Genomic DNA, 25,213 nt, shown 5'->3' with positions numbered 1-25,213 from the left:
TTACAAGAAATTGTTCATTCCTACACTTAACTTGTTAATCCATGTCAATTCAGAATCTATAAATAACAAGGTACTAATCAAGATGCAAGACCAATTTACAATGGATAATTTGTTGTGGTTAATGGTATTATGATGCAATTTAAGAATTAAAGTCGTGAATTTATGATTGCTGACAGTTTGGGTGATAGAGTATTAGCAACTATTTCATTCCCAAATTAATTCTTCTCTGAAGTTGCAAAATTGTGGAACTCCATATCATTTTCAAGTTTTACATTCTTTTGCAATCTGCAGAATTTTCTGACCTAAGTTTCATTAAGGACTCATTAGGGACCAAAAGCAGATTTTATTATGTGTTCTCATGTATGAGATAAATTTGAACTTTGTCCTTACTTTTAAACTTACCCAAGTTATTTCAGTTACGAGGGGGTGGTGTAGATTTGGAAAAAACTCACTCACAGGTATAGGATTTTTAAAACAATTCCTGCTGGGCTACAGAGATAGCAGAAAAGGAAAATTGTTCACAAATGGAGGAAGGGTCACAAAAGAAAGGCCATAGATACTAAATATTTCATGGGGCCTTTCTCTGTCATCTTCTCATTTCACAATACCCAGGAATACTTTTGTTAATTACGCTTCACAAAGCTGGAGATCAGATGACAATGTCACTTTCTTTCACTAGATCTGCAACTGCAGAGAAGGTTTGTTAAGGTGTCTCTCACCCTCAATTTAAGCAGCTTGAGATTCTTTCAGTCTACAGCACAAAAATTCAAAACTATTCTTCCAATGTTCCATGTATTGCTAAGTCAGGAAGACAATGGAGTCTCAGAATGCAGGGAGCAGCAATTTAACTTGAGTGGCTCTGCCATGGTAATGGATTTTGCAATTGTACAGGAAAAAGAACAGCTGAACATTTAAGTTCCTGTGGTAAAACATTTTCATTGGAAGGTCTATAGATTGCTCTCCTGAACACACAGTTGCCTTGGAAGAATACTCGTACCATCAGGTTGGTAGATTCTATTATGCTAGCAGCAGTTTCAATGTTCTTATCTGACCCAGTCTGTATTCCTGGCTTTCTTAAACCACTACATTAATTCAGTTGAATCAAAATGTCAGGAGATTAAGTACAGTACATCATTGAGACATTGGTAGGAAATGGGTTATTCAATACAATACTTTGCCTTCTCATTGCTATCATTTTAGAAGTCTTGCAAAAAGTCAATGATAGTCAAATGCAAAGTGACTTAACAAAATTCAGATAACTATGCAAAGTCTATATGCTATTCATGACAATGTTTAAAGAACAGGTCCTCATAGTTCTTCCTTTCCACACTCCACCACACAATCCATTGGAGGAAAGAAGGGAAATAATGATAGAAGAGCATGATCAATGAGCATGATGACAGTTATCCCAACTTGATCCAGTCAAAACACCCTTTCAAGATCTTTGCTTGAACATATGAGCTTGGGGCAAGATAGTACATTGTTGTGTCTTGCCTAGACCCAATTTTATTAGAATGAGCAAGAGTCAAGAAACGCAAAGCTATAGGTAAAATATCCAAAATGCATATAATCAACTTTTCTGTCACTATGATGACAACAGAGATCCTGAAGATATTGTGCCAGTAAAAAAAAACACATCTGCAACCAACAAAATATATCCATCCATAACAGAACATAGAATAGTACAGCACAATACAGGCCCTTCAGCCCTCTGTTGTGCCAGTCCTTTATCCTACTCTAAGGAGAGACTAACCTACATACCATTCATTGTACTACCGACCATGTGCCTATCCAAGAGTTGCTTAAATGTCCCTAATGTATTTGACTCTACTGCCACTGCTGGCAGTGCATTCCACCTTCTCACCACTCTGTGTAAAGAGCCCATCTCTGACAACTCCCCTAAATCTTCCTTCAATTAACGTAAAATTATGCCCTCTCATGATAGAGATTTCCACTATGGGAAAAAGTCTCTGGCTATCCATATTATCTATGCCTCTCAACATCTTTTACAGGTCTATCAAGTCACCTCTCATCCTTCTTCACTTCAATTAGATTGAGGGAGTGAGTGCTTTTCTTTCTTCATAAGACATGCCCTCCAGTCCAGGCAGCAACCTGGTAAATCTCCTCTGTACCCTCTAAAGCTTCCACATCTTCCCTATAATCCGGTGACCAGAACTGCACACAATATTTCAAGTGTGCTTTAACTGGAGCTCTATAGAGCTGCAGCATAACCTCATGGCTCTAAACTCAATCCCCCTGCTAATGAAAGCCAACACACCAGGTGTCTTATTAACAACACCTTCAACTTGGTTAGCAACTTTGAGGGATCTATGGACATGGACCTCAAGATCCCTCTGTTCATCCACACTGCAAAGAATCCTGCCTTTAACTCTGTAAACGGCATCCAAATTGGACTTTCCAAAATGAATCACTTCAGGCTTTTCTGGGTTGAACTCCATCTGCTACTTTCAGCCCAGTTTTGCATCCTGTCAATGTCCCATTGCAATCTACAACAGCCCTCCACACTATCTACCACTCCACCAACCATTGGCAAACTTCCTAGCCCACCCTTCCATTTCCTCATCCAAATCAATTATAAAAATCACAAGTAGCAGAGGCCCCAGAACTGATCCCTGCAGAACACCACTGGTCACCAAGCTCCAGGCTGAATACATTCCATGAACCACCACCTTCTGTCTTCTATGGGCCAGCAAATTCTGTATCCAGACAGCAAAGTTTCCCTGTATTCCATGCCTCCTTACTTTGAATGAGCCTACCATGGGGAACCTTATCAAGTGCCTTGCTGAAATCCATTTACACCACATTCTCTGCTCTACCATCATTGTGTTTTATCACATCCTCAAAGAATTCAATAAGGCTTGTGAGTTATGACCCACCTCTCACAAAGCTATGCTGACTATCTCTAATAGAATTATGGTTTTCCAAGCCACCACAAATCCTGTCCCTTAGAATCCCCTCCAATACTGTGCCCACCACTGACATAAGACTAATTCCCAGGATTATCCCTATTTCCTTTCTTGAACAAGGAGTTAACATTTAATACCCTCTAATCTTCTGGCACTACTCCAGTGGACAGTGAAAATGCAAAGAACATCGCCAAAGGCTCAGCAATCTCTACCCATGCTTCCTGTAGCAACCTGGAGTACATCCTATCTGGCCCAGGGGATTTATCTATCTTTATGTTTTTCAAAATTTTCAGCACATCCTCCTTCCTAACATCAACTTGTTTAAGCATATCAGTCTATTTTTCAGAAATATCAAGTAGTAAGCACTGAAGCAAATTATTCATTAAGGATGTCCCCTATTTCCACCAACTCCAGGCACAAGTTCCCTCCACTATCCTTGACTGGCTTTACCCTCAATCTGGCCATCTTCTTATTCCTCATGTGAGCCTTAGAGTTTTCCTTAATCCTACTCACTAAAGCTTTCTCATTCTCTCTTCTAGCTCTCCTAAGTCCATTCTTCAGTCCCTTCCTAGCTACCTTGGAACCCTCTAAAGTCTTGTCTGATCCTTGTCTCCTCAACCTTAAGTAAGCTTCCTTCTTTCTGACTACATGTTTCACATTCCTTGTCATCCAAGGTTCTTTCAACCTACCATCCTTTCCTTACCTCAGTGGGACAAACCTGTCCAGCCCAATCAGCCAGTGCTTCCTAAACAACCTCCGTATTTCTGTTGTGCATTTCCCTAAGAACATCAGTTCCCAATTTAGGCACCCTCGTTTCTGCCTAATAGCAATGTAATTCCCCCTCCCCCAATTAAATACTTTCCCATGACAGACATTACATCACTGAATGAAGCCACACAGTTATAAGGTCATACAGCACCGAAACAGATTCTTCAATCCAACTCATCTGCTCCGACTGGACATCCCAAGCTGACCAAGTCCCATTGTCAGCTCTTGGCTCATATCACTCTATCATAGGGCAGTACGGTGGCTCAGTGGTTAGCACTGCTGCCTCACAGTTCCAGGGACCTGGGTTTGATTCCCCCCTCGAGCTGTCTGTGTAGAGTTTGCACATTCTCCCCTAGCATGCGTGTGTTTCTGCTGGATGCTCCAGTTTCCTCACACAGTCGAAAGATGCACCGATTAGATGTATTTGTCATGCTAAGTTGACCATAGTGTCCAGAGATGTGTGGGATAGCCAAAGGGAAGACAGGGTTACAGGAGTAGGGGGTAAGTCTAGGTGGGATGCTGTTCGGAGGGTTGGTGTGGATTCGATGGGCCAAATGGCATGCTTCCACACTGTAGGGCTTCTATGATTCTAAACTCTTCCAATTCATGTACCCACCCAGATGTCTTTTAAATGTTCTAATTGTACCTACTTCCACCACTTTCGCTTGTAGCTCATTCCATGCATGCATCACCCTCTGCATGAATAAATTACCCTTCAGGTCCTATTTAAATCTTTCCCCTCTCACCTTAAACTTGTGCCCTCTTGGTATGGACTCTGCCACCTTAGGCCAGATTATGGTAATTGTGCAGTGACATGATCCAGCTGTATTGTCACTCTAACAAAGCATTATTGCAATGTGCAGAGTACATATTATAGATTAGATTCCCTACAGTGAGGAAACAGGCCCTTCGGCCCAACAAGTCCACACTGACCCTCCGAAGAGTAACCCACCCAGACCCATTTCCCTCTGCCTAATGCACCTAACACCATGGGCAATTTAGTATGGCTAATCCACTGACCTGCACATCTTTGGACTGTGGGAGGAAACCAAGCACCCGGAGGAAACCCATGCAGACCCACGGGGAGAATGTGCAAACTCCACATGGTCACCCGAGGCTGGAATCGAACTCGGGTCCCTGGTGCTGTGAGGATGCAGTGCTAACCACTGAGCCACCGTGCCACCCCGGATTCCAATTCTTTAAGAGAAAAGGGGATATTGTAGTATTCCATAGATTGCAGACATTTACATGACATTGAGCATATGATGATCCAGTATAATGAAGCTCTCATTACTTTCAGTCAGGCTCCCAGTGCAATGGAGTCAATATAGTATGCTCAGTCAGTTATCTATATGTAATGCATGGAAGCAGAGAACACAGACTATAACTCTGGAAGTATAATTATATAAGTAGCTACTACTGTTAGTAAACTCTAAGACACTATCTTCATAGCAAATCAATCTTTGTGTTTAGGTTATGTGATCTAACATATAGTATAGCAGTCAAACTTAACATACTGGTAGTGGTATTTGAGCCACAAAACCACATCAGAGGCATTAGCCATCGGATGTTGCATTGCACCTCTAAGTAAAAAGAGAACATAACATTAATTAATTTGACTAATTAAAAATTAAGCAAATATTCCAATAAATATTCAGTAGGTATATCTGCTTCCTTACCTACCAGTTAAAAATGACTTGTTCACTGTTCTTCTGATGAGGGGCTATTTTCTCCCCTGCAAAGGTATTCAGAATAAGGTTACAAAGGTGTCTACCTTGTATTGAAACTTGGGTGAGGAGTATTATGACCATCAGCAACAACAACAACAACAGTCTTCTGTAGACAGAACTGCAGTGGAACAACACAGGGAGAAGCAGCAGAGAGATTGAGATCGCAGGAAACACTACCAATAGCACAACAGATACAGATAACGGCAGGGATTGATTGTGGTGCCGAGAGTGTGAAGTTGAGAGTGTGGGGCTGGGAAAACACAACAGGTCAGACAGCATCCGAGGAGAAGGAGAATCAATGTTTCAGTCCAAAGCCTGTCATCAGGAATGAGACTGTGAGCCGAGGGAGTGGTGAGATAAATGGGTGGGGGGGGGGAGGCGAAGGTAGCTGAGTGTGTAATAGGTAATTGGAGGTAGGGGGTGATGGTGATAGGTCGGAGAAGAAGGTGTATCAGATAGCTAGGAAGGAAGATGGACAAGTAGGACAGGTCATGAGGACGGTGCAGAGTTGGAAGGTTGGAACTGGGATAAGGTGGGGGAGAGGGGAGATAAGGAAACTGGTAAAATACACAATGATGCCGTGGGGTTCGAAGGTCCCGAGGCGGAAGATGAAGAGTTCTTCCTCCAGGCATTGGGTGGTTAGAGAGTGGCGGTGGAAGAGGCCCAGGACCTGCACGTCCTTGGCGGAGTGGGAGGGAGAGTTGAAGTGTTCGGCTATGGGGAGGTGGGGCTGGTTGGTGCGGGTGTCATGGAGATGTTTTCTGAAGCGCTCTGCAAGTAGGCATCCTGTCTCCCCAATGTAGAGGAAACCGCATCGGGACCGATAGATACAGTATATGAAAACTGGAGTCCCAATGCTCATAGAGTCTCAGGCTGTGAGATCAGAATTTGGAAAGTATCTGCACTCTCCTAGAAGACATCATGCTCCCGTTGCATCTGTGTTGTCAGTGTAACTGATCCCTCCCAGTAAATACATTGATAAATTGAAACCAAGGAAACTTTCCTTTGGTCTAATAATCTCCATGACAATGTAACATGCTCTGGGCTGGCCTTAACATGATATTTTGGGTTTGTTTCTGGATTGTTGATACTGTAAGCTTTGCAGATACTACCATCTCAAGCTGCATAGTGATCAGCTCTTTTTATAGCTTAATCGCTTCGAGTTGATTCTACGAAGCAAACATTTGGAACCACTCAAACTACCATTTGTTTTATGTTCAGGAAATCACTAAAGCTCAGCACTTTAATTGCCTCACCTTCCAAACTTTTCACCTCTTAAAGCAATTAAATCCCAACCTTTTATGGGCACGAGATCACAAGGTGTTTCAATTGCATTTATCCCATGGTTTTATAGTTAACCTTTATTTTCTAAAGATTATACAGTAACACATATAAACTATGAATTAGATATTTGGAACACAACATTCTAGTCAAAACTTTTAATTAAATTCATTTTTTAAACATCAACAAAAAACATAGCGTACAAAACATACTTTTTGATGATGGACAGTTTAATTCTTGATGAGGTCTGTCATACAGGTTGAGTTTTTCTGTAAAATTCTTCTAAACTAATCAGAAATATAGAGTTTAACCTGACATATGCCAGATAATTCATCGAACGGTTTCAGCTTGTGGCATTTTTTTTAAGAAATGATTGAATAGTGTACGCTTAAGTACAGTAATGTGTTTGTTGCAATAAGAGCTCTCACACTGCAGTAAATTTAATTAAATCATGGGTTGCATATGAATCATATAATGCTTTAGGCACTGCCTGACAGTCAATTTAAATGATTTTATATTTTACAATAAAAATCACCACTGTTATTGCCACCAAAAGTAGTATAGGAGATTTGCCTGTGCAACCTTTTATGGTGAAGTGGAAATATTAAACCAAGTTTCAGACAGTATGCATACTTACAGCATGTCAACCCTGCCAATAATTATTCTAAATTATGGCATCCACCATTATGCAATTAATTGTTTATTTAAACTATTGCCAAATATTAATATCTATAATCAATTTATTATTCAAACTCTAAACAGAGTAAATCTACAAATTTATTCAAATTGCATTTGTGAACCAAACTTCATTTGACACCAGGCACCAAATAACGTCACACATTGAAACATTGTCCCAGTGTGCCTCTTTTTATCCATATTGAAAAAGATAACACATACTGATGACATTAATATTAAACAGATGCACCAACAACCATTCAGTGGCGTGCTAAGAATCTAATATTGGGATTCCACAAAAACAGCATTAACAAAGACTAATAACATCTTGTAATAGGGTGGTGGATGTGGCAAGAATTAAAATATAATTGAAATAAACATTACAGTTATAAAGCTATTCTGCAGAATAATTTTAATTTAAAGTTCAATTCAAATAATTTGAGGATTCAACTCAGTTTAGTGCATAATAAAAAAAACTGAATTAACTGAATTAACAACAGTAATTGAGAAAGATTTCTACGTTATGACTAGATGATAAACAAAAGGAAATGCTCAGAACCACAAGCATTCCTCAGGCATAATGACACTTCTCAAATCTAATAGACTGCCTTTTCAGTCATCATTATGTACCCTTGTGTACACTACATTAATCATATACTGAATGAGAAAGATAGCATGATCTGAAATGATTCTGATGGATCTAATGTAGCTTGGGCTAGCTTTTGGCTTAATGTCTAATACCATCAACCCATCCTTAATGTTGACTGCTGCCTTAAGAACAGATGTGACCTTCCTATTAACTCATAAAGTAAACAAGCTTGTATATAGTAAGGATTACAGGTAGAATGGGAAATACGAAACATCCTCAGGGACTGCTGACAACTCTTCACACTGATAGATCACTTTTGTGTTTAGGGTAGTTCTTGCGTTAAATCTCTTTAACTAAAGTGAAATCTGACCTGAAAAGAGAATAATAATCAGTGCCTGTGGCTGTTTCCCAAACCATTCAGGGAGAGGATATGGTGAGTACAGCACCTATACAAGAGGTCGAGGATCTTGCTTTAAAGATACATTAAAAGCATTCACCAAGGCAACAATTTCCCAATGAGAAGAAGAAAGGAATCATAGAACAGGGAGAAGACATTGTTGATTGTTTGATTCTCCTGGAAGGTCATTGCTGATGCAGTGAGGGTACAGAGATGTCTTCTGCCAGGACAGGAGGTGAATAACCAGTCCCACTGACTAAGGAGGTAAGGCTGCACATTTTAGAAGCTGCCAGGAGGGAAGGATGTGGAAGTGGTTTAATGGCATTGCATTGTTTGGCAATCTAAGTGCCCTACAACTAACAACAATTGCTCTCTCAACACCAAAGCATCCTCTGTAGACTTCTCTGATTGGGAAACCTAATTGTCACAAACATTAACTTTCTCTCCAGTTTTCTTGACACATCTCCATTGAAACTGACAACAGTCTAATTTACTAATTTCCAAATATCCTTTGGCATCCACTCTTCCCAGCCACCTTCTGAAATGTTCACCCTCCATTCTCAGCATACATTCTACTTCTCACACTCCTAACTTCCTTTTTTTTTGGTCATTGTAGGATAAAAGAGACCATAGCTACAGGGAGAGGTCTGATAGAACTGGAAGTGTAACCACAATGAGTTCACAATGGATAATGATGTTTTATACATCAGCAGAAAGACACCAGTTCAGTCCATTGCTGATGGAGAGATGGGGTGGCTCGGAGACTTGTTTACAGCATTTGATATCATATTGCAACTTAGTGCTGATTTATCACTTCAGTTGAATCAATGTCATTAATACATGAAATGGCATGATCTGAACTTTGTAACCTAATTTCACCTTTATTCAACAGACATGAAATTGATCTCATTAGTGTCCATTGATCGAAGAGATGAGGAAGAAGTCCTCAAAATAGCTGCTGAACTTGCACTATTGCCTAGCAGAGAGAACTGGGCAAACATTCTTTTGGCTATTGGGCCACAAATGCAGGTGGCACAGATTTTGGCAGAGCCGTCGCCAGCTCCAAAACACACTATGCATATCTCGTGTCTCTATGGAAAGAGAGTGCCACATCTTGTTGCCGATGTGAATACTGAGTCACAATTAATTAGAATGGACGGCAATGGGCCAAAGGGCCTGTACTGCGCTGTATTCTTCTATGTTCTATGTTCTAGAACTCAAGCCCTTCTGAAGCCATAGAGATAAAAGTATGCTAGTGTCAAAGACAAGGCATTTTTATCTGCATTTCCATCCATGTTCAGCCTAAAGTGTCAACTGGATGACCCATCTTGATGCCCCAGTCAGGATACCAGCATCACAGATGCCAGTCTTTAACCAATTTAGTCACTCCACATGATATCACAAATTAAAGAATGTGCTAGGTAATGAAAAAGCGATGGGCTCTGATAATATTCTTGCAATAATAACAAAGATATGTTCTCCAGAAATAGACATAGATCTCAATGTGCTGTTCCAGTCCACCTACAATGCTGCATATAATCAACAATGTGGAAAATCGCTTCGGTTTATCATGTGCACAAAACAGGACAATTGTAACATGAACAATTACCATCATATCAGCCTGCTCTCAATCATCAAAGGTATGGAAGTGATAATGGACAATGCATTCAACCATCACTTGCAAAGGGATAAACTGCTCACTGACACTCAGTTTGGGTTCACTCAGCTCCTGGTCTCATTATGGCCTTGGAACAAATACAGACAAAATAACCGAACTGCAGAGGTGCGGTGACAGTAACCGCCTTCAACATCATGGCAGTACTTAACTGAATATGGTATCAAGGAATTTAGCAAAACTGGAGTCAATGGGAAGCACGTGGAAAACTCTTTGCTAGTTGGTGTCATACTTGGTACAAAGAAAGATAGCTGTGATTGTTGGAAGTCAATCATCTCAGCTCCAACTCTAACCCTAACCCTATCACAGTAGTGTCCTGGACCTAACAATCTTCAACTGTTTCATCAATGACTTTCTTTCTATCATAAACTCAGAAGAAGAGATGTTCGTTGATAATCGTACGATGTTCAACACCATTTGGAGCTCCTCACAAAACGAAACAATTTTTGTCCTGATGTAACAGGACAGCATCCAAGCTTGTGGTGCCAAAGGGAAAGTCACACAAGTGCTCGTCAATGACTATCTCCAATAATGGAGGGGGTCATTAGGGCCGACTGCCTGCCCCTCTTCCGCAGTTAAGTTAGAACCCGGGTGTCCTTGGAGAAGGAGCACGCGGTGTCCACCAACACCCTGGAGTTGTTCAGGGAGAGGTGGGCGTCACAGGGAGTGGAGTGCATTATTTCCCACTCCAACTCTATTTTGATTTAGTCCCTACCCTCCCCTTCACTGTTTTGATCACACAGCATTGCCCTTTGATGTGAAGGGCAGTGCTTGTCACTGGCCACCCAGGTGTCTTCCTATCTTCCTGGTGGTGGAAATTGAATAAAGATTCATGCGCCTTGTGTCTCTCACTGTGGGGCAAAAAAACATAAACGAGGGTCTCAGACAGTCTCCTAATTTCAGGGACTGACTCTGACCTGGCTGATCACAGCCAGTGTACAGTGTGCATATAATAATGGGTGACTTGAAAAAAAAAGTTAACCATACTATAGTATGTCTGAAGTCACATGTGGGCCAGATCAGGTAAGGACAGCAGTTTCATCAACTAAAGATATTAGTGAACTAGACTGTTTTTTTTTCAACAATCACCAATGATATCATGTTTGTCATTAGACTCAATTTCAGATTTGTTATTGATTTCAAATTCTACTGTCTGCCATAATGGGATGTGAATACAGATCCCCAAAATATTACCTGGTTTTCTGGAGTAAAAGTTCACCAATAATACCACTAGGCCTTCATCTTACCTATAAACAAGTTCATAAACACTTATCAATAGTATTAGGTTTACAACAAGTGACAATTGCTTACATTCATGTCCTCTGAATTGAATTCTAAGGACTATGAAGCTTAATAAAAATGTGTGCAACAATAATAATGCTATGTGCTGAGCCTTTATTACTTCTGAACAACTTCTTTGGCCTTGACAAAAATAAATTAGAAGTCTTCAGTGTAATTCTTTAAATTCAATTAAAATAAGCTCATACATCTTAAAATAATGTAAATGAAAATAAACTTTACTTATGACACTTTTCTTATGGTATTTAATACCAATTGTATTTTGTACTCTATGAAATGATTAAAAAATGAATTATAATTATTACTTTTTACAACTTGGTTTTCTGTCTATGAGAATTATTCATTCTGATAGCTACTTAACCTGCTTGATGACTTCACTGTTCTCAAACCTACAGATCACCTGTAGATAATGACCAAATGAAATTGATGTCATTAAAGATGTAATTGACACCACAGATCCCATTAAACTTTTATGGGCCACTTTTCTCAAGGTCAACTGTCTCATCACCAATGTCCATGAAAACTAGGTTAATATAAAACTGACATATGATTGCTGAGACAAAGACAGTAAAATACTTGTTAATCTGATCTGAAAATCTTTAGGAATCTACTGAAGATTGCAATAAAAATCTTCTGCCCTTCTGGGTAAAGAGCCAGAGGAATGAAAGATATTTCAACAGCCTCAAATGTGGTCTATTATTAACTTACAACCTAAATATTGCAGGATTTCAATGGAATGTTTAACATTTGATATGCTGTGAATAATATTTGCTTCTTAATATTTAACATTGCCAAATAAACAATATACATTAATGAAACAATGTTTATGACATAAAGGCTAGAAATTAGTATTTAATGTAATAGTATTTAAACATATTACTAGTTCATGTTTAGTGTTACTCAATGTTTTATGACTGATTTTTAATAATTAATGCAAATATTTAAGTAATTTTGGTGAACTATTTAAGAATATTTGTGATCTTCTGGGGCCTTAAGATTAGAGTCCAGAATACAGGAAATTCCAGTACAACATAGGGAAGTTGGGACTCAATCAAAGGGGCTGCTGAAATGAATGGAATGGTTAGAGGGATGGGAGTCAGTTTGAAGTTGGAGTTGGGGATTTAGAAGATCAGGGCAGAGGTGGATAATCTTGTTAAGCAAGCTGAATCTTACCATGCTGAAAGCGTATCAAAAGTGTTGTGCAACTTCTAAACGAGGAGAATTCTTGCATGTTTTGGACAACAGAAGTGGAATCCAGCAGATGGACAACAGATGCAATTGCCCTCAATGTAATGCATTCACATTCCAAAATTGCTCAAGTAATCACATTTCAATTAGCTACATTCCTTGTAAATTTATTTTCTGCTGGACTGACCTCTGAAGCCTGTGATTTGATAAGTTCTCAGCTAACCAAAATATATTTGTTGGAGGAACAAATCAAATGATGTAAGCCTGCAGCTGAAGGTTGCACAAGCTAAAGTTCTGAGTAAAATCCCATAGATCTCACACAAGCTAAAAGATTACCCTCAGGCTAAAGTTTCAAACTTCATTTCTTTTTGTCTTGCTAAATTTGCAGGATAAACTGTAGGTACTGAAGAATAAATTTAATAATATTAATAGCAGAAATAATCAAACAATGATGCAAGAGATATGTGAGGACTTTGCTACATAATTCAGGCAAAATGCATGTTCAAACATTTATCTCTGACATCAATGAAATTTGTCCTTTTCAGTTTGGTTCACTAAGATGATAGAAACCAATCAGTCTGATTATGTCCACTGGTAGTTTCTCTGCAACAATTCAGTGCTGAAAGTAATGTGATCGATTATTAATTTTCATGACATTTGCTGACAACATCTGAGTGGAACTGCTGAGAAATCTGCAACAGCTACTATGATCTTATATGCTATCTGTTATGCATTGTGCATTGTTTGATCACAGTCCACTCTCCTTATCTACGACATGTTAATTCTGGGTGTGAGAAACAAGTTCTACATTTATTGCAAGTTGTATGACAGTTCTAATATTGTATTGTGAAGCTTCTTATCAGTGCGAAGACATGAGATGAGGATGACTCAAACAGTCTGCTGAGGGATACAGACAAATTAAGTGGGTAGGCAAAATGGATGACAATGTGGAAAAATGTGAGATTATGCAACTTGGCAAAAAGGATAAAGGAGTTATATATTATTTATATAGAGAAAAAACCTACAGAAACTACAGAACAGAGGTATTTAGGAGTCGTGTATAAATAACAAAAAGCTAGCATGAAATATCAGCAGGTAATAGCAAAGGCAAATAGAATGTTGCTGTTTATTTCAAAGGGGATAGAATATCGAAACATAAAAACAGGTTCGGATAACGGCCGGCAGCTGAGTCCCTTGCGGGGCTCTGGGGAACTTTTACAGGAGAGGTAAAAGAGTAAAGATACTCACCCAGTGCCTTCGCAGAGATCCAGCAGCCGTCGTCATCCCGGACGAGCCCCCAATTGTTAGCACGGATGAAATGATCTCAGTCCGAGCCCAGAATGCGGTTCGACAATCGGTAATTTATTAAAGTGTTTAACGCTGGCGGAGACCAACCGAGGTCTGAATCTCGATCGCTCTCCCGTTCCCCGCGCGATGTTACAAGTTATATACTTCATGAGTCAGGATGTAGGAGATTGGCTATGAATGAGTGTGAATGGTGGCAATCATGGCTGGAGTACGTGTGAATGTCAAGCAATGAGTGTGAATGGTGGCAATCATGGCTGGAGTATGTGTGAATGTCAAGCTTCCTGCCGTCCTCGGAGAGTTGGCAGCATACACAAAAGGTGTGCTGTTTATCTTTATGTAAATGGATCCGGGTGCTATCTGCTTGTCTCTCCGTGAGGGCTGGAGGCTAGCACCCCCCTTTGTTACTTCCAAAGTGTCTGTTAGATTCATCCTGTTCGTTTGGTGTTTGCCTTTTGTGTAGGACTGTTTTGCATGATCAGGTTATGGGTGTGTGTCAGTTGGAACCTTGACGAGATTATAAGGTGGGTTTCGATCTGAGTCATGACCATTGTCTGGAGTCCTGACTAGTGTCTGGTCTGGTGTGTATTTGGATCTGACTTTGGGCCCCCCTTCTCCCGATCACGTGGTCGGGCTGGCAGCTGCTGTTTTAAAATGAATACTGTTTGCTTTAAAATGGATACTGCTGGCTCTCCCGATGTGGGCCTTGCTCCATGGTAAACACGGGGCGGTTTATCAACTCCCTTCAATCCAATACTCTGATCTCGCTTTTTCCCCCACACTATTTGATCCCTTTAGCCCTAGGAATTGTATGTAATTCCTTCTTGAAAATATTCAATGTTTTGGCCTCAACCTCTCCCTGTGGCAAAGAATTCAACAAGCTTACCAGTATCTGGCTAAAGGAGTTTCTCCTCATCGGTTCAAAATGGTTAACCCTGCATTCTTAGACTGTGATCCTTGGAATAAAAGAAAATGAGAGTTCTTGCTAAAACTACACAAGACACTCGTCAGACTGCAGGTGGGATACTGTGAACATTATCTGAGGCAAGTTATACAGGTACCTTCACTATAAGTAGTAAAGGTTCACTAGCCTGATCCTGGGCCTGTGTTATGAAGACAGGTTGAGTAGGGTGGCCCTATATTCATTGAAATTTAGAAGAATGAGTGTTAACAACATTGATACAAGGTTCTTCACCAGTAATATTTCTCCTTGTGGGAGTGTCTATGGCCAGAGGGTATAACCTCAGAGTGAGGGGTCACACATTTAAGAAAGAAACAAGGAAGAATTCTTCTCTCAGAGAGTTGTGAATCTATGGAATTCATTATTATAAAGGGTTTTTGATGTTGAGTCATTAAGTATACTCAAGGTTGAAATAGACAGGTTTTTAATCAATACTGGAATCAACGGTTATGTGGATAGGGCAGGGAGTAGAATTGAGGCTTATCGAATCAGTCATAATTTCATTGATTTATGGAGTAATGTAATGTATGGTGAACTTCTGCTCCTACACCTTACAATCTTATAGTCTTAACAATGGAGTCCTGTATCTTTACTCTTTTACTAAATTCCCTGCATATCTCTCTTTGTCTATCTTAAAATAACAGTTATTGTTTCCTAGCCAGATTATAGTATAAATTTTGGCAGACTGGTCCAGGATTACAACACTAGCTTTCCACTTATGTGTCATAAACCTATTGCATTTATCAAGACTGAGCCTATCTTCTACCAAAGACTTCATGTGCGTATCCTTTCCAATTTGGTGTCAGTAAATTTGGCCAATACCAAGAAGAACGATTGGTGACAGTGAATCTACCAAAGACTTGCCTTGGATTATTCAGTTGCTTAACTAATTTAACAATATTCTTTGTAAGATACTGAACAGTGGTGACAATGTAACCACGCATAAACATCACAAATTGCTGGCTCCATGTTTAACCTCAAACTAATGGGATCTCACAACTAACTTCTTCATGAGTTTGCTCAGTAAAATGCATTAACCTACCAAAGGAAATTAGGACTAGTATTTAACAGCATTTAAATAATTTCATCAGACAAATTTCTGCTCCTGCAAGGTCAATCGGCCTCTTTGCTCAAATTAAGGCAACAAGTGGAACAGGTATCAAATTATTCTTAGAAATTGAAAATAAAATGAAAAAAAACTTTATTTTCTTACTTTGCTTTAACTATCCATCTTATTTCTCATACCAGTCCGGGATGTTCTAACTGGCATTGCTGTGCCATTCTCACTTGCTGTTCCAACAACTTATGAATTCAATTTCCTTGAATTCCAGGTTGAGGCTAGGACCAATTAATAGCACACACTGAGATTTTTCTTTCGAAGATTTGTGGCTAATGTCTCATTTTGGGGCAGCACGGTGGCTCAGTGGTTAGCACTGCTACCTCACAGTGCCAGGGACCCGGGTTTGATTCCAGCCTCGGGCAACTATCTGTGTGGAGTTAGCACATTCTCCCTGTGTCTGTGTGGGTTTCTTCTGGGTGCTCCGGTTTCCTCCCACAATTCAAAGATGTGCAGGTTAGGTGAATTGGCCATGCTAAATTGCCCATAGTGTTCAGGAATGCGCAGGCTAGGTGCATTATTTAGGGGTAAACGTAGAGTAATAGCAGAACTGGTGTAGGTGGGATACTCTTTGGAGGGTTGGTGTGGACTTATTGGACTAAGTGGTCTATTTCCACATTGTAGGAATTTTAATTTGCCCTATTTATTTTGCAGTATTTCCATGAAGTAGCTTGGGATATTACATCATCTTTAAAAGTATTGCATAAATTTAGCTGATGTTGTATCCCTAATTCCAAATATTTCTTCTATCAAAATGCATCTGTAAAATTTTCTAAGAATAAATTTACAAATAAATTTTGAAACAAACTGTTAAGTATAATTTATGTCATCCCATGACCGAAAATCTCTCTCAGAAACCATTAATATGCATAGATATATTTTCCGCTTCTATCTCATTGACATGGTTTTAACTGCTTTGAAGCCAAATTCTTCAATACCTGCTCGCTTATATTTACATTTATGCCTATAACCCTCTATACTATAAATAAACAGCATTAGTCCTCTGCTTAATTTTAAAAAATCATTATCTACTGAGTAGTGTTTGAAGATGGTGAAATCATTTTCAGTTCAAAGCATTATTTTAAATTGGCCTTCAAACAGATTGTAGGACTTAAATATTGCATTAATGGATTGCCAGTATTTCTATTTCTTTATGGAACACATGTCAACACTAACTAAATGTTCACAACTCCCAAGTCACATGTAATATGAAATAGAGTTTGATGTGCCTTATATCAATTTATTTTAAATATCAATTATGCTCGCTAATGTAATTTGATGGCATGATACATAAATATTAAAGAGTTTTGCAATTCAATGTAACTGAGATATTGCAAATAATCAAATTGTATTGAGCTATGGTGAGACTGGCCCAAAATGTGTTTGTAATACTGAAGCAAGGACTGAAGAGCATTGAAAGTTTTGTATTAATATCCTTCAGAGGAACATTTTAATTGATAATTTTTTCAATCAACTATGATTTTGATAATTATCTCTGCTTTCAGTTCTTTTGTTTTTAATATGCTCATTCAGACCTAGTGTAGTATCAAAACATTTCCCATGTCTCAATATTGTCCTGCACCATTTGTATCTGTTCTGAAGCAACTGAGCATTTAAACATATCAAGATCCATAAAGATCAACCTGTTTAGCTGCGTCATTGCACAGCTTTAAGCATGTAGGACTTGAGCCCTGTCGTGCTAACTTCAGGGTACAGATCCTACCATTGAATCACAAAAGCCCCTCAACACTCTGGCTCAGATATGGATTCACAATCCTAAACCGTTGTTATTTATACTTATATTGAAGGTAAATACTAATTGCCAACTGTTTTTAATGAATATAAAAATCCTTCCTTAATTTTCTTCCTTGTAAGTCTTTCTCATAAAAGTAGCTGGTATCTCATTAAGTGTTATTGATGGCAGTATATACAGTATAGGTTCCTGCATATGTTTCATTAAGTGGTGTACATCTTTCACTATGCATTGTGTAATCCATGAAATATTTTAATTCAACCTGGTGGGATGATGGGAACCTGGTGTTAACTATAAGTGAAGAATCTTCATTGTGCGATCCAGAAATTCCTGTAGCATAGAATTATTGAATGGTCAATTGTTATCAAATCAACTTTTTACTGCTTTATGGATTTGATAGATAACTGAGTGCATTCTGACCTCTTTAAACAATTTGGGAAGTGCACAGGAGTGGAAAATGTGCTGTGGAGGGCAATACTCGGTGTCCTGCAAGGCTTCTTGGTGTTCCAGATCTAAGTTATTCTGTGATTGACAGTAAAATAATATCAGATGCATCATATTATAACATGTATGTTATGTTTGATTGACTACACTGTGAGACTGTCACGTCTGAAGTGTTTCTTTAGTGTTCTGAAGATGTCTTCCTTAAGTACACATGATAGTTATTATTACAGTGACAATCTACAGGAAATTGTGGCATCATCAACTTATTAGATAACGCAGGACCTTTATCACAAAAAATGCTTCTGGTTTTGTAACCTGTGACCTTCCACATTATGCCAACTTCATGTCACCTACTTTCTAAGTTCATGAATAAGTAGATAATTTTTGCAGCATGGTCTGTCAACATTTGCACATTATGATTAAACAGCCTTTTCTCTGAATGTGTGCTGGAGTCCCATCTGCAGATGTTGTGTTAGTGACAAGTGTGCAGTTTATGACTTCTTACACTTGTGGGGATCCCAACTGAGCTGCAAAGTCGATAGTCAGTTCATGCTGGCTCCCATTGTCTACAGTGTGCTTGGTTAATCCTTCTGCAGATTGCATACAAAATACCTGTACATGGAATCAACTGTCTGGGGTATACCATTTTGCTTTTTGCAGCCTGGAATAACTCAGAGTCAAAACTGAAATTCTTTGAGATTGTTATGCCACTGGCAATGTGTAGTCTCCAGGTCTGGCTGCAGCAGGTGATAACTGAGAGTGGAACTTTATTTCCACATGCCCTCCCGCATTGGTATTCATGCAACAGCTTTCTATGTGAGTTTCTCATCTCTACTAGCTCTACTGTTCACTGTCTCCCAGAGCTATCCAGACCTATGCTAGAGTTGCCTCTATCAAGATGACTCATCAAAAGGGTCTTCAGGAACAAAGAAATCAAGAGCTCTGTAATTGAAGAGTTAAGTATTTCTGACATCTAATATTTACTGTTTGATAATCATGGAAGTTACAAAGAAAATATTGCATTTCAGAAAATCAACTTCAAAGGAGAATGGGTAGTTGGTGGCATTGTGGTAATGTCACTGAGCTACTAATCCAGAGACCAGAAATGTTCTGTTGACATGGGTCCAAACCTTCTAATGATAGACAGTGACATTTGAATTGAATAATAATTTGTATTTAAAAAACTAGCCTACTAATGACCATGTAGCAAATCTTGATTAAAAGCCTAATTGGATCACAAATGCCCCGAAGAAAACCTTCCATCTTTGTCTGGCCTACATATGGATCTGGACCAATAGCAGTGTGGTTGCATCTGAAATATTTTAGCAAGACAATAAGAGAAGAGTAATAAATGCCGACTTTGCTGGTGACATCCATATTTCATACAAGAATTTTTAAAAAAAACAAATCTCTTGTTTTCAAATGCCAGCTAATCTGAATTGGCTGGTCAGATAGAAAGATGTCAGGTTGAGTTGGGTGGAATACAATTGTTGGATGTGGGATGAAAAATGTGTTGCTGGAAAAGCGAGCAGGTCAGGCAGCATCCAAGGAGCAGGAGAATCGACTTTTCGGGCATAAGCCCTTCTTCAGGAATTGTTGGATGTGGCAAAACAGGGCAGAAAGAAAAGAGAAGGGCATAAAAGTTAACAGCAGAATTGTTAAATGATTAAGAAACTGTGTGGTTAAACTCGGCCAACATTCAACTGATGACATTTAAAAGATAAGGGAAAAGAACTAACAGTAAACCATTATGGAGCAAAATATGTAAAATGAAAGTCTTATGAATGAGAAATCTGATGACAATTTAACTCTGCTCTGAAGGGCTTTTGCCTGAAACGTCGATTTCGAAGCTCCTTGGATGCTGCCTGACCTGCTGTGCTCTTCCAGCACCACTAATCCAGAATCTCAGTATCACAGATGAACTCTTTAGCATAAACACTTCATTTTTATGAGTTTTTCTATTTAATCATCCATGATATTATCAGTAATAAAATATTTTTTATGAGCTGGATGCATTAATTAGTTATGAAATTAAAACCAGATTTACTGATGTTAAAAATCAGTATCTCATGACTAACTGTAGTTCTTTAAATTGTTTGACAGTACCAGCTTTCCTTCACAAAAATATTATCATATAACAACATCCTTAAGTTACACAATCAAATTCACCTTTGCCTTTGTTTCTCTTCTCACTAATTTTCCTCTTCTTAAAATCTTTATTATTCTATTCTCTCTACATCATATTTTATCAATTCTAATCTTTTGTGTAAATTAAAATATTTTGCTTAAATTTCATTTCTGCTTCTCTGCCCTCAGTGATCATTTAAAAGGACACATGCACAACATATGGACAGTTGAGTATTGGCAGAAAACTAACTATAATAGGAGATCCAGATTTTGAAAACTGACATGATCACACATTCTTAATTCAACCTCGTTAATCTTTGATGCAATCAAATCAAAACAATTAGTGCAAATCACCATGAAGCATCCCTCTCCAACTCTATTTTGATTTAGTCCCTACCCTCCCCTTCACTGTTTTGATCACACAGCATTGCCCTTTGATGTGAAGGGCAGTGCTTGTCACTGGCCACGCAGGTGTTTTCCTATCTTCCTGGTGGTGGAAATTGAATAAAGATTCGTGCACTTTGTGTCTTTCACTGTGTCTCACACCTACACACACACACACCATGGGTGCTAGGGAAAAATAAGCACTACCACCTAACTGCAGTCGTGTAGAAAAAAAGAAAAAATAAATAAACAGAAGGGTGCCCTTTTGTGAAGGGCCACTGGCCACTATATAACAAAATAAACAGGAAAAAAAGAAAAAAATAATAAACAGTAGAAAAAGAAATATTGTTCCACTGGCCAAAACAAAATCACCATGAAGCAATCTCACCTGTGGTCTGCTTTTCAACTTGCCCTCAGTACCAGTCAGTAAAGTCCAGTTAATTATGCAACTGTCTGAGGCAGATTTTTGTTAGTTTGCAGCTCATGCTTGACGATGTTAAAAGTATAAAGTGTGCATTACAGTCATGAGAAAAGGAATCCCTATTAAGGAAGAAACTAGAAGAACATCTAGAAAAGTAAAACATAACAACAAGCAGTCAGCATAGATTTTAAGAAATCTTGCTTCACCATACTTCTTGATTTGTTTTTTGAGGCGAATATGGAGAGAACAGATAATGGTAATGCAGTTGCTGCAATTTATCTGGACTTTTGAATGGTATGCAGTAAGGAGTTCAGTTGGAGAATAATTAATAATATCAGAGAATATGGAGTCAAGGGACATGTAGTAGAATTGATTGTTAGCTGGCTTTAAGACAGAAAGCAGAATGTGGTTGGGAAGCTGACTTGTTCTGAGTGGTAGATGACATGAAGATGGTTTGTTCCAATATTGTTCACAATTTACATTGATGGTTTAGACTGTAAGATCTAAACACAAATTCTAAATTTGTTGATACTACTAGATTGGAGGATAGAGAGTGTGAAAAGTAGACTAAACTGAACAAAGAATAAGAGGACATTAATAAATTTATCTCACATTTTAAAATTAGAATCAATCTAAACATCATGGCATAGACCAAGAACACAGGGGGTTTACACCTTCAACATATTGCCTAGCTAGCACCAATTGTTACAGCTAACCTGAGAATGCAACATTTTTCAAAAAAAGGTTTTATGATTTACACATGAAAGAAGTGAAACTATCATGGTATTTGAACAGTTGAAAAACTCAACAAATAGTAAAGGTATTTTTCAATGTATAATTTCAGTAAATTTTTGCTATAAATTCTGTGCCTTACAATTGTCTCCTCCACAACCACCTGATGAAGGAGCGGTGCTCCAAAAGCTAGTGCTTCCAATCAAACCTGTTGGACTATAACCTGGTGTTGTGCGATTTTTAACTAACTAGGTCAGCAAGGTGATAAAAAAGCAAACAAACAACTTGATTTTATTTCAAGAGGGATGGAATTGAAAAACAGCAAGTTGCACTACACCCATGTTGAACCTTGATTAAAGCACATGTATGATACTGTGTGTAGTTCTAGTCACTAGACTATATAAAGGGTGTAGAAGGATTGAAGAACCTGTAGAGAAGATATAAATGATTCTATCAGAAATACATGAGTATACATATGAGGCCAGGATTCACAGGCTAGGTCTCTTGTTTTTGGAAAAAAAGGGTAACTGAGTTATTTAAAATTATGGAAGGTTTTCATGTGTGGACACAGATAATGTATGTTTCAATGGGAATAGAAAGACTAGAGTCTGTCAACATTAAATTGTCTTCAAGAGATATAATAGGGAAAGCAGAAGTAAATTATGCACTTAAAGAATGGTGATAGTGTTGTAATGGTCATAGCATAGGGAGTGGTTAGGGTAAATAGTATTGATTCATTTAAGAGGAATGGAAAATAAGCAAATGAGGGAGAAGGTGGCAATGATACATTAAAATGAGGAAGATGGATGAGGCTGAAATGGAATATAGAACAGTGCCACTGACTCTTTCAGTCAAATGGCTTGTTTCTGTGCCATTCATCCTATATGTTGTTGGTTTACAAATCCGTGGCTAATGTTAAACTATCTTGATTCTTCAAAAAAATCTTTTGATTTCTACTTAACTTTGCTTCCTCTCTTTCTCATTCAAAGCATATCCAAGGAATTTGTTGCAATTTCAAAAACTAAAATACACCTTCTTTTAAAAAAAGCTCTGCGTCTTTAAACATTGTGGATTTCTGTGGATACTTTCAAAATAAGTGTTGGGTTCTAGGATATTTAGGAGCTAAAACAATATGTGCCTAACCTGATTGCAGATTCAAACTGGTAAAATTGATCTTGGTCAATGACTTCGTTAGAGCATGAGAAGTCAGATCATTTATCTTTGGGAAGGTTGTCAAAAATAAGACAAGTGTAAATTTTCCATAAACAATGCCTCTAAATGTTAAAGCCTGTTATGTGATAATTTATCAAATACCTTTTAGAAGTTCTTATACACACAGAATACATTAACCATGTGAAGTCTTCTTTAGTGTATGAACAACTGCAACCAAGTAAGCAAAAATTAGTTTAGGTTATGTAATAGAGTCAAAGAGATGTACAGCATGGAAACAGACCCTTTGGTCCAATTCATCCATGCAGACCAGATATCCCAGCCCAATCTAGTCCCACCTGCCAGCACCCAGCCCATATCCCTCCAAACCCTTCCTATTCATATACCCATCCAAATGCCTCTTAAATGTTCCAATTGTACCAGTCACCACCACATCCTCTGGTAGCTCATTCCATACATGTATCACCCTCTGTGTGAAAAAAGTTGCCCCTTAGGTCTCTTTTATAACTTTCCCCTCTCTCCCTAAACCTATGCCCTCTAGTTCTGGACTCCCCAACCCCAGGGAAAAGACTTTGTCTATTTATCCTATCCATGCCCCTTGTAATTTTGTAAACCTCTATAAGGTCACCCCTCAGCCTCCGACGCTCCAGGGAAAACAGCCCCAGCCTGTTCAGCCTCTCCCTGTAGCTCAAATTCTCCAACTCTGGCAACATCCTTGTAAATCTCTTTGGAACCCTTTCAAGGTTCACAACATCTTTCTGATAGGAAGGAGACCAGAATTGCACACAATATTCCAACAGTGGCCTAACCAATGTCCTGTACAGCCGCTACATGATCTCCCAACTCCTGTACTCAATACTCTGACCAATAAAGGAAAGCATACCAAAGGCTTCTTTGCTATCCTATCTACCTGCCCCTCCACTTTCAAGGCGCTATGAACCTGCACTCCAAGATCTCTTTATTCAGCAACATTCCCTAGGACCTTACCATTATGTTTATAAGTCCTGCTAAGATTTGCTTTCCCAACATGCAGCACCTCACATTTATCTGAATTAAACTCCACCTGCCACTTTGCAGCACATTGGCCCATCTGGTCCAGATCCTGTTGTAATCTGAAGTAACCCTCTTCGCTGTCTACTGCGCCTCCAATTTTGGTGTCATCTGAAAACTTACTAACTGGACCTCTTACGCCTGCATCCAAATCATTTATGTAAATGACAAAAAGTAGAGGACCCAGCACCGATCCTTGTGGCACTCCACTGATCACAGGCCTCCAGTCTGAAAAACAACCCTCCACCACCCCACTCTCTGTCTTCTACCTTTGAGCGAGTTCTGTATCCAAATGGCTAGTTCTCCTGTATTCCATGAGATCTAATCTTGCTAATCAGTCTCCCATGGGGAACCTTGTCGAATGCCTTACTGAAGTCCATATAGATCACATCTACTGCTCTGCCCTCATACTAGCTTTCCATAATCAATCCATATTTATACAAATTATTGTCTTCCATCATCGTTTCTCAAGCCTTCCCATTTTATGTTAAACTGAAAGGACTGTAATGCTGGCTTTATCCTTACACATGTGTTTAAGCAAGGACCTAACTTTTTTTTAATTCTGCAACTCTCAGGCACCATTCTCATACCTAAGGGAGATTGGAAGATTATAATCAGTAGCTTCACAATTTTTACCCTTATTTCCATCAGTAGTCTCAAACAGGTCTTATCTAGATTTGATGAGTTATCATCCTTAATCACAGCCTGAATCAGCTTTAAAATTTTTTAGCCCATCTGTTTTTATTTTCAATTAACTCTTCCTTCACTGTGATTTTGACAGAATTTTCTTCGTTCTGAACCACAGCTAGAAAGTGCTCATATAATATCTCATCCATACCCTCCATCCCCATGCTTAGACCAAGCTTTTGGTCCACAGTTGGCTTTAACTCTATATTGTCCTTTTTACTATTTAAATGTTCCAAAGAATTCTGAAAAGTATGTTCAGAACTCAGTTATGAAGAAGGGTCACTTGACCCAAAACGCAACTCTACTTTGTCTCCAGAGATGCAGGCTGACTTATGGAGTTTTTCCAGCAATTTCTGTTTTTGTAACTGATTTCTAGCATCTGCAGTTCTTTGGATTTTTTTAAAATTCAAGGCTAATAAAGTCAGCAAGACAGGCAGCCAGAAGCTCACTTTTTTTGTTGTTGAAATGGATGGGGTGATGGTGAAGTTGCAGAGATGGGTGTGTTGTGGAGATATGTAAAGGGGTAATCTATA

Source organism: Chiloscyllium punctatum, chromosome 5, assembly GCF_047496795.1.
Source record: "Chiloscyllium punctatum isolate Juve2018m chromosome 5, sChiPun1.3, whole genome shotgun sequence".
NCBI lineage: Eukaryota > Metazoa > Chordata > Chondrichthyes > Orectolobiformes > Hemiscylliidae > Chiloscyllium > Chiloscyllium punctatum.
Note: the sequence above shows the minus strand (reverse complement) of the source record.